The 11,208-nt window shown below is 44.2% G+C and overlaps 1 protein-coding gene across 7 annotated transcripts in view; it reads left to right on the forward strand.

The window, feature by feature from the left end:
- Window positions 1-358: 358 nt before the first annotated feature.
- Window positions 359-11,208, forward strand: part of rbfox3 (RNA binding protein, fox-1 homolog (C. elegans) 3) — a 548,753-nt gene continuing 537,903 nt past the window's right edge. For all 7 annotated transcript variants that reach the window (XM_015379413.1, XM_015379417.1, XM_015379422.1 and 4 more), the window contains exon 1: window positions 359-468. The gene's annotated coding sequence lies outside the window, so the exon portion shown is untranslated. The remainder of the gene's footprint in view (window positions 469-11,208) is intronic.

The raw sequence follows: 11,208 nt of genomic DNA on the forward strand, positions 1-11,208 counted from the left end.
GAGTGATAAACTGTGTGTGAGGGAAAATAGTGTGAGGCAGCGATAAGGAGGTAGGTGGACAACAGATCCGGCTTTCCATATGCAACTGTGAGTCAAAATGTGTGCTTTTTTTTTATGTTTAGTTTAAATCCTCTTAAATGTCCCACCTTCTTCCTTTTCCATAGCAGCTCCACCAAATGCATCATCTCTGGCCAAACAGTTGCTGGAGGATTCCTTTATTCCTTTTATTTGGGCTCCTGTTGGTGCACGCATTAGATGCTCGGCTCCCTCCTCCTCCCTCTTCTTCTCCTCCTCCTCCTTGTCCTGCTCTTCTCTCCTCCTCCTCCTCTCCGCTCTCGCTTTGCCGCTCTCACAGCCTAGTTTTCTTTTTTTTCCCCCTCCCTCTTCAATCTTGTGCAGGTTGTATCTGACGGAGGAACCGGTGCCGCGCTCCCATCCTCGCGCTCCTCTAACAACAACAACAACACTGTGAGTATTCTCATGCTAATTCTTCTCCTCCATCCTTCCCTAACATCCGTTTGTCTCTTTCTCCCCCCCCTCTTTTTTTTTTCCTTCAATTTTTTATATATATATTTTTTTACCTCTTTCATGCTTCCATCCAACGTGCCGAACGCAGCGGCAGCAGTAGCGGCGCGGGAAGGTAGAAGTGTAGACAAAAAAGGGAACGAGAGGAGAGAGCATGCACAGAAATGGAGAGAAAGAAGGGGAGGAGGATGGGGGGGGTTTGAAAAAGAGATCGTTGCTGCTGTCGCTGCGAGCAACCCCGTTCTGCTTTCGGAGGTGTTTCTCCTGGAGGATGGTGGAATTGCTGGAGGGATGCAGGGGGGCGGGTCTTGGTTTTGTGAGTAGATAGCTGTGCGAGAATGATAGGGGATGTTGTTGACAAGCATAGAGTGGCTCATCACACAGAGCGGGTAGCAGGAACCGGGGGTCCCTCTCTGTTGACTAAACTTCTGATTCATCCATCACTTTCCATATTTCATTTCTCCTCTCCTCATTTGGTCGTTTTGGGGACTGACTGAGGACTTTCTGTCATGATGATGATGATGCTGCCGACTGTGAGCGAGGCATCGGCAGTCGCGGATGGGAGATGAATCATAGCCGGTGGCTCCTGAGCATATGTGTGTGTGCCATTCATAACGTGCGTGCAGAGTTTAAACGGCTCCACTTTTGCAGCTGCACATGCAGGAGTGTGTCGATCACGTGTGCATCTTCAAGATCCAGATGTAAACAATAATTACCGTTAGTGTGTAGATTGGATGGATGCACTAAGTGTGAGTGTGTGAGGTCAGAAAGTCAGTGTCCATTCCTGCTCGCTCCCCTTTGATCAAAGAGCCTCATTTAGTCCGCCCACGGCATGTGTCTGAGCCATATGAGGAGTGGGTGTAGTTTGTGTGTATGTGGAGGTGTGTGTGTGGGGGGGGTGAGATGGATAGGCCCTGCTTCCCCGACTGCAACACCATGGCTAATGGGCACTCGGGTCAGCAGGGGTGGAAGCACATCCGGTTGTACGGATGAGTCCCAGCGACCAGAACTGTCTCCGTTTCCTTCGCTGGTTTAAAAACAAAAAAAACAACAAAAAAAATTTGGAAATCTTTTCAAGAAGAAGAAGCATATTGGGCCAACAAAACGCTCACAAACACACTTTGGCAGATTCATTTGGCAGAGTGAAAAGGATTGATCTGAGCATGGCAATTAGGCAAATTTCAGAACTAAGCATCTGGCGAGGCGAGAACGCTTCGCCTGGCAAAGGATTACCGTTTTTTGGTTCCATTTTCAGCCCAGAATGTGTTATTTCACAGCACTCCAGCAAGCACTGCAGCCCAGGCAAAAAAAAAACACCCTGTCACATTGGAGGAGAGTGTAGGGGGGGGATCTTTATTTTTCTCTACCCTGCATTTATTTCCACAGCTCAATAACTTAAAGTAGCGCTTTGATTAATGTCGATGGGTTCTAATGTGTGTGTTCGGGGGCCCTGGCACCCCCACCTTCCTCCTCCGCGGCCTTTATGACGACGAGTCGTCAGAGTAAAATCGCCCGGGATGATGGCAGCCTGTCGATGAGCTTGCTTTTTTGAAAGCAGGCTGATATAAATGAGAACCATTCCCCCCAATTAGGGAAGATTAGGTTACCCTCCACCAATCTGAATCCTTAAATCCCTTCTGTTTTTACAGCTCTGTCTGGCAAATGTAATTCAGCCTTGAGACCTGGGCAGAATAGCAATAAAATAAGGTAGAAAGTTTAGCAGTGAAGCCCAGGCTGTAAAAATATCCACCAGGAGGGAGAAAGGGAGGGAGAGAAGGAGAGGGAGAGCCAAAGCACATGATAATTGACACTGCACTGTGTTGCAGTTGGCTGTAATTAACTGTGTAACAGAGGTTGTCAGTTGGAAAGAGAGAAAGGCCCGACTATCTTAGTGCATTTAACACACTTGAAAGTGCAACGTTTATCGTGTCTCTCCAGCTTTCAGCGAAGGGTGCGTTTCAGGTTAGCGTGGGCCCCCTCGCTTGTATTTATCCAGATCTTTTACTACAGGGCCACTCATGCATTTCCACTGCCTCCTGTTTTTGCAACGCCGATACATGAGGAAGAAGAAAAAAAAAATCTGAAACGGGAGCCATTGTTTTCTGGGGCGAGCAGAAAAGGGCTTATCATCTATTTTTAGTTCCCCCCCACCCCACTGTCGTTGCCTGGGCCACGATTCATGCTTATGTCTGGAGATTTGGTGCCATAAACTACGTTGCGCTTCGCAGCCAGGCGCTGGCTGGTGACAACTCTCACCCACACATTAGTGATCTATGAGCCATATAGCTGCAGACCCCCTGCTGCCTCGCCAGCCGCTTTCTGAAGCTGCACAGGACCACAGCGGCGACGCGCTCCGTGTGTGATGGCACCCATATGTGCAGAAAGAGCACCTGCATTTAACAAAAAAAACGTTGCCAACCCCTTTTTTTTTTTATTTCTCATCACTTATCACGAGCCGCTACAAGCTGCAGCAAGAAGCTGGGGAGGGGGGGAGTAGGGGAAAAAAAAAAGCTCATAAAGATAAAAATCACATTTCACTAGAGGGTGCTTGTGTGACAGTGATATATGCTGCGAGCATCCTGGCACCTCATTGAGAAGAGAGTGAGTTCTGGGTGGGTAAATCAATTTGTGCAGAGGCCGTCGCCGCTAGTATTGGTTTCGTGATATGATCTTTGTTGTCCATTTTTTAGAGGTCGGCGCGAGCGTGGCGACAAGGGCAGCCGATCCCGACCGCTTTCTCTGTCGTTTCTGTGTTGGTAAACGAGACACCCCCCCCCAACACACACCGTCCCCGGTGGATTGTGGGTAGAGTAAGTCTCAATAACAAGCAAAACAAAAGCCATGCTTCTTTGCTTCTGTATAAAGTTGAGACACTCTGGATAGTCTGTTAAGAAAGTATGTTTATCCAAAGGCGAAAGCGTTAATCGCTGGAATTGATTCTAAAAGCGTTTCTGACTTTTGTACATCCATCAATAGGTGAACTGAACTGTGAAGTAAAATTTTTAATTGTTTGCTGTCATGATAAGAATTATGATGTATCTTCTAAACCAGAGCGGCACTCCCCCTATAGGGGGCCCAGTGCAATTGCATGTGGGCTAATTAGAAAATTATCTTTTTTACAGATTAATTTTTTTAAATGGATGTATTGATAGCAATAATGAACTCTAAACCTGTATAAACCACACTTTTGAGCTTTAAAAATGTTCAATTGGGCCTGAATTATCAAAGTTATTACTGCTAGTTTTTTTTTTCTTCCAAAAGATGGAATTTGATTTATTTTAAGAATGGATTTATCACTTTACTTTGATTTTCACTTTATTTGCATAGATATACCTACAGATATATATATAAAGAAGAGTATATATTTTATCTCTTTTTATTCTTATTTTTTATCTTTATTATATTGTATAGTTGGATGTGTGTATATATTGTATAAAACTGTAACTGGAGCGTGTAACAAAAGTCATTTCCCTCTGAGATTATTAAAGTATTTCTGATTCTGAAAAGACCATTAATACATTTCAAGAAAAAGTATTAAAGGCAGTTGCTGTGTGCAGTTAATTGATAAAAAAACACGTTTCTTTATGTAATTGGGGTCCCGAATAAGCGTATTTTAAAAGGGTTGGTTTATTCAGCAGCAGAATAAATATTATAGAATATAGAATAAATAGTTGTGTTTTTAATCACCTTAGTTATCAGGATAGTAGCTCATTTTAACCCCGATAAGATTTTAGCTTTACGTCGCCCATCCGTAGTCCTACCTGCAACATTTCTCTCCATCCGAGGAAGACGTCGGGGTGCCGGACACACAGTTTGACTGACTTGGGATCAGTGGGGAAGCGCTGTGCAAAATCACCACAGCAACGACTGCTTAGCAACAAAAATGTTGACATCATGAAAAGAAGAAGAAACAAAGAAAACAAGAAGAAACCCACCAAGGTGTGGTTAAGTTGAGTTAGCTTGGCTGCGCCAGCTGTTGGAGATGTTCACCACCCCGGGTTTCCTCGATGATGAGGGGGTCAAATCCAACGTGTCATGTCAGGGATGTTAGAGCGGAGGAGGAGGAGGGGGGGAGGCTGACTGAACCGCGGTCTGCTCTGTATTGTCTGTACAAGGGCAGCAAAGTTACTCTTTGTGCACCGCTTCTGGAATGTGTCTTCTAATGCTGTCAGTGTTCCAGCTAATCAGAGCGGCATTGTTGGCCATAATAAGTGAACGGAGTTTAATAGGTGAATGTGTGCCACTTGGCGTCTTATCTCACAGTGACTTTCACTTGCACTGCCTGCAGCGAGTAATCATGAGAAATACGACTCAGAGACGGCGTTTTTAATTAAGGACAGTTTTTAGCAATGGTGGGAAGAAGAGAAAAGGCGGCGGGGGTGAAAAGGCTGTTCCCGCGCCGGCTCGCGCACGGACGCACGCATGCGCGCTGAGGCCCTTTTCTCTGGGCTTCTCATTAATCACAGAAGCATGTCTGATACGGGGCGTGCAGCAGGAGGAAACGGCGCGGGAGAATATTTGAACATCTCTGTGCTGATGTGTGCAAAGCTGTGAGTGTGTGTGTCTGCAGCAGAGGCTTTGAAATCTCATCCTCTCCATCCCTTTTAACTTAGCTAAGGGGGGGGTGCATGTGTCTCCGTCCATTTGGCCGGCGGCTGTTAGGAAGCTCCTCGACCGCTACCCCAGCTCGGTATCCGTCCTTCATCCACAGACCTGCTTTGTGTCACATAGTTTAATGTGAAATTGCTTTTCTTTCAAATTTCCCCCTGGAAACACAGGTCGTCGCAAAAATGTTACATCTCATAATGGTGTGTTATTGTTGTCCTTTCATACGAGTCCTTGGCTTCAGAGCAAAGGTGTTTTTTATTTATTTATTTTATTTATTTCATTTTTTCTTTCCTCCAGCCCAGAGCTGAGGTCACACCACTATTTTTCCCCACGCTGCTGTCACAAATCTGGGATTCTGTGCAGAGCTCCTCCTCCGCTGCGCCCCACGGTAACCTCTCTGAAAAATTTATCACCGCCTCAACTCTGCGATTACGCCACGCATTAGCCGGGGCTCAAATTTAATTTGTCGGCGGGGCCCCGGCGGCGATGCTACGGGGGCCCGGCCTATCAGAGACACTTTGTAAAGGGCCCCTGGAAGAGCCTCCCGGGGGGGCGATCCTATCAGTCAGACACACTGTCAGCAGACACACTCAGTTAGTCAGCATCGAGTCAGAAACGTGGCCCCGGCCAAACCACACGCCACCGCCGGCTGCTCCGCTGGGCCGCCGCCGTGGGCGCCGAGCTCCCACGCCTGCCAGTCAAAGCTCCAGCGCGGCCGCTGACCTTTGCTCCCCTGCTCAGATGAATGCTCTTCAACAGGTGACACCCTCGCCTTTCCCTTCTTCCGCTCCATCCCTCGTCGGCGCCACCTTCTCTTTATATTATGCTGCTAAAGATGCCTGTTTGCCAGCAGCTCTGCAGGATGCTCTCAAACTATTGAATATTTTTAGATTTTATCCAGCGCGCTGTCAGCCCCTCTGACAGACCCTTCAATAATAATCACCTGTCGTAAAGCAGCTATTACTGTCCTCCGCTGCTGTGATTTACATTAATACCTGGTAGTTAATGTCATGTTTCTTTATTGAGAGAATGTAGGACGTTAAATTCCTCATGCTGCCTCTGCAGTTACACGCCGCACCATTATTCTCTCCTTTGTCCTCCTTTATTTATTTTTTATTTTTTTTACTTTCCCATTTTCATCCTCCTTCAGACGACGATCAAAATAGCCTGATCCGAGGCCACTCAAGGCTGCTTTTATCTGCGCTCCCTGAATGAGAAGGTCAATTTTCAAGGCGTTTTGTTGGGAGGGGGGGGTGATGTTAAAACCAGCTAGTTGCTAAGAGAACCAAAAGGGCCCAGTGCCTCCCACAGCTCTAATTGGGGTCCATTTTCTTTTTTTTTTTCTTTTTTTTAAATCTTTTAAATGTCAAGAACACAGAACGTGCAAAGTGTTTTGAATTTTTCCACTGGAAGCCATCAATCCTCGGGGTCACGCAGGTTGAAAACGTATTATTTCATTACGAGGAGTGTTACGAGGGTCTTTTACTCCGCAGCGAAGTTTCGCCACTGAAAAGTTAAAAAGAAAACATGATGTACTGCCTCTGACCTCATCCCTGCTCCGCTGGGAACATAATGTCAGAAGATGGCAGCGCCTTTCTTCATTTGACAGAAACAAATCCTCAGGAAGGACTCCTCCTTCTCTCTGTGGAGGATTTACTGCCTTCCTCCTCTCTCCGCCTGAAGACCACGCCGCCTACTTCCGGCAATATTTAATCTTTTATGATGTGCATTTGAGCTTTCTTAAAAACCAAAACATACATACAAACTGTAATACTTGATCTCTATATATATTTAGGTTTTCATGGCACTAGTAGCTTGTTATTGCAAATTAGGCTGACAGGAAAGGGGCGACAAGTGAGGGGGAGAGATATGCGGCAAAGGACCACTGGCCAGATTCAAACCTGGGCCGGCCATGTCGAGGACTAAGGCCTTTACCTCCTTAACGACCAACCGTTAACAATCATAGACAGGTTTCAGGTATTACAGGCTAACAATGGAACCAAACGACCCATTCGTCGGTCTCTATTTGCATGTTTCCAAGCAATACAAGGTCTGGTCTATATAAAGCCTCAAACTCACTGCGGATCCAGACATTTGAATTGATAAAGCTTCCTGGAGAGGTGGAGAAACGTCTTCAAATCTTGGAAACCAAGTCCAGTGGTTTTTTAAAACTTTTACGGAATGACTAAGGCCTCTATACATGGGTTGTGCGCTCTAACCACTGCGCCACAGAAGCTCGCCCCTTCGATCTAAAAATTAAAAAAAAGATTACATACGTTCACGCTTAGGACAGAGCTGGACATAATTGGTGTCATTAACCACTTCCTGCTCTAGTTGTAACAATAACGAGTACTTATGAGATAGAGAAATTTGCAATATTTTCAGTTTATATGCAGTAACAGCCAGCTCCCAGTGAAATCCCCTCCAACTTCCAGCCACCACAAATCATGACAGAATATTTTATTACAAATGCTGTTGTTTAAAAAGGAATTGTAGGGGACAAGCTAAGGACCAGCCAAGGAAATCGGGGAAATTTTGAATGGCTACTACTGTATAACGTCACCAATGGAGTGTCAGTGACTGAAACTGGACCTGTAAGGTATTTCAATCTGAAAAACTCACAGAGAGAGAAAGATGCAATTAGAAGAGTTTATTGGTACGATAGTTTGAACTTTGGCGCTCAGGCCTCGGCAGGAAACATAAACGCTGATTTATACTTTAATGCAGATAAACTGATGTATGAGAATAAGGATATTCCCCCCGGGCCTGAAACTGGTAGATGAAGTTTGGTTAATCCATAGAGGCTGGTATACAGGGTGATGCTTGAGTTAGATGTCACTGAATGAACAAAGTTTGCATAAACTGTCCATGAAGAGCAAGCATGAAGCGACTGTGGAGAGAAAAAACTCCCCTTTGGGAAGAAATCTCTGGCAGAACCAGGCTCAAAGTGGCGGTCTTCTGGGTTGTCTGAATCAAAGTCCGACATAGGAGCGATGGATCTTGCGCTTCTTGAAGAGCAGGCCTAGAGATGATTTGGAGTGGCTTTAAGTAGAGTGCTGGAAGATGATTGGGCATCGAGGAAAGTGGCTTGAAGCGGGTTGGCTGCATCGGAGGCGGATCAGCCTCAGATTGAATGGAAGTAATCAGAGTTTCTTCAGTTGAATTTCCGCCTTAGCTTCATTTTAAGGGTAACCTCAGGGTACCCATTGTTTTGGTTATGGTCAGGCAATTGAAGGGTGTCTCATTGTTTAAAAAAACAAACAAACCCTACTTTTACCAAACGGCTAACACGGCTCAACAACACCGATGGAAACCTGGATGTATTGATGGATTCAGACCTGAACCTTCAGAGACGGAACAAAGTCGGCCTTCTGTCACCTGAAGAAAATCCCCAGGATTAAAGGACTAATGCTGAAAAACGATTTTCATACTTTGTTCTTCTTTAGCAGAATTGATCCCAGCTGCAGCAATTGATCCAGAATGCTGTTGCCTGCATCCTCACTAGAACTAAGAAAGTGAAGAACATCGGCCCAGCTCTAAAGTCCTTCCACTTGCTCCATGCAGCTCGGAGAACAGACTTTAAAATACTTCTATACATCCCTAAACAGCTTAGCTCCAAATACATTACAGATTTGTTGGCAGGGGATCAACAGCCAGACCTCTCTAATAGGTCTAATATATCAAATCTACTATGCAGAGTCGAAGTCTTTTACTTCTTGTGCTTCACTGATCTGAAATAAACTCATTTGCTTTAAATGGCTTTGATATCTAAACTTAAATCTTAATTTTTAGTTGTAGTTTCCTTTAATTTCATCATCAGTGATTTTAATTACTCACTTTTCAGTTCTTTAGTTGCTTCAAAGGCATTGTAATATTCTCTTTGTTTTACTGTTAAGTTTTTCTATATAAAGCACTTTTAATTGTCTTGTTACTGAAATGTGCTGTAAAGAAACCTGCCTTGCGTTTTCTAATTGAAGAATCTGCATTCATTTCATATGTTTGTGTTATTTACTAGGAAATTGCTCTATATTTATACTGGAAGTGTCTTTGGTGTACTTGTATACCAAGTATGTTTTCATGAACCTTTTTTATACCCACTGGTGTATCTACGAGGCTATTATCTATTGGGCATCTATAGCAAAAGGTTATTTATGCCATTGGCTGTGGAAGTACTTACCTGTACCAGTTGTCTGTTAGTTTTAGTGTTGAATAATTCTGTTTTTAAGAGGTGCTTTTTTCTTTCCCGACCTTAATAACTTCATCTTTTTAAGATGGTCAAACATAAACACTACTCTCCCTATTATGGTTATTGTTTTTCTTGCCACTTCTCAGTAGGAAGACGCAGGATAGGGACCTATGTCGGCTATTATTGACTTCAGGTCGGATGAATGCGAACGGACCGTTCACACACAGGTTGAAAATCAGATGCGTATCGGATTCAGGACCACATAGCCAAGCGGCCTGGAACGCATTGGAAAAAATCGGATTTAGGTCACTTCAGGGACACCCTAAGAGACATTTTGGGTGAAATTCAATGGTACCTATCGGACAGTGGGAGTTACAGGGATGCAGAAAAACATAATTCTGCCTGTGATGATATTCTCCAATTTTTTGTTTGTAATATACAGTAGGATGAATCTAAGGTTGCAATTTCCTTTTGTAGAGTAAACTTGATATGATTTCAGTTCATTCCAGTAAATGTTGCACTCTTCATGCTCACTGCCTTGTCTGTCACATTTTGTTTTAAAAATATCAAAACGCTCCAGTTTCATCACTCGAAAATTTCTTGGAGACCAGTGACCCATGAGTGTGATTCTAATTGGCTCAGTGGCGGGCGATGCCCCTGTGTTATGTTCCAGCCCATCAGCAATGGCTGCCTCAGGTTGCTGTGGTTTTTCGCCCGTTAGTCACCCAAAAGCTTTTAAACAGGGATCCCACAAGCACCTAGCATGTACAGTGAGTTACCTGTAGCTGACCTTGTAAGTGTCCTGTACACTGTAAAGGTCAATGCTTGACACAAAGTCCGCACAGCGCTGAGCGGCCAAGTCATTTAAGCATCCGAGCCCCTCTGTATGCCGTCTATCCAAACAAAATCATAAACGTAAGCACAGTAAAACATGACAAACAAGCGACTGCTCCCAGTCTGAAGGAAGTTTAGGACAAATAGGACAACTTAAAAATGACTTTTATAGAGATTATAGACAAAACATTTATTCTACTTGTACAAAATGAACGGTTGTTGTTGACAGGAAGTTAAAAGTAGTGTAGCTTAATATGGCTAAGTCACTGTGGAGTAAAAATGAGCACTGAAAGTAAGGAAGAAAAGGTTTTATTTTTCTCTGCAGAGGAGAACGACACAGACAGCTAAAGACAGCCCCCAGTGTAATTCTGACTAGGTCCTGCCCCACCTTTGCATTATAAAGACTCCTTACACACGAACATTGAGTCTTTCCAAGAGAAACACTTCATCAAAAGACATAAATATATATTCAGATAAACATTTCAGACAACTATTTTCCGTTCACACCAGAGACAGGACGTGAGGATCTTAAACACAATAAGGACCTGTTTATCTCTGTTTCCCCTTTATCTAACCTAGGGAGGAAACTCCTTTTCAAACCTCCTTCCTTTCCCTACATCTCAGCATAAAGAATGGAACAAAGCCTCTAACTAATCACCCCTATTCAGAAAGAAAGAAAAACCGGGACACTTTAATATTTAACCTTACTAACATTCAAGGAAAAACCACAAATCACATGACCTACCTAAATAGGCTAACCTGTTAGCTACTGGACACAGCTAGCCACAGCGCTACCGAGCTCTCCCCCTTTATATCCTGGTCTTGCAGTTACTTTGTTCACCAGAAACTGATTTTTTTTTTTCAGTTTTGTTATCGATCAGGTAAAACTTAGACACGCTAACATTACAGATGCTCCCGACTTAGAACACGGACGCTGCATTATTATCGTTGTCTGGGCAACCACAATGTTTTAAGTCATATGGCAACGTTCAGCCAATCATGTAGCATAACGTCATGCGGCACGCGCAGGGCCCGAGCAGATGTGGTACCTACAC

The sequence above is a fragment of the Cyprinodon variegatus genome, unplaced genomic scaffold (genome assembly GCF_000732505.1).
Source record: "Cyprinodon variegatus isolate N-32 unplaced genomic scaffold, C_variegatus-1.0 Scaffold191, whole genome shotgun sequence".
NCBI classification, from domain to species: Eukaryota; Metazoa; Chordata; class Actinopteri; order Cyprinodontiformes; family Cyprinodontidae; genus Cyprinodon; species Cyprinodon variegatus.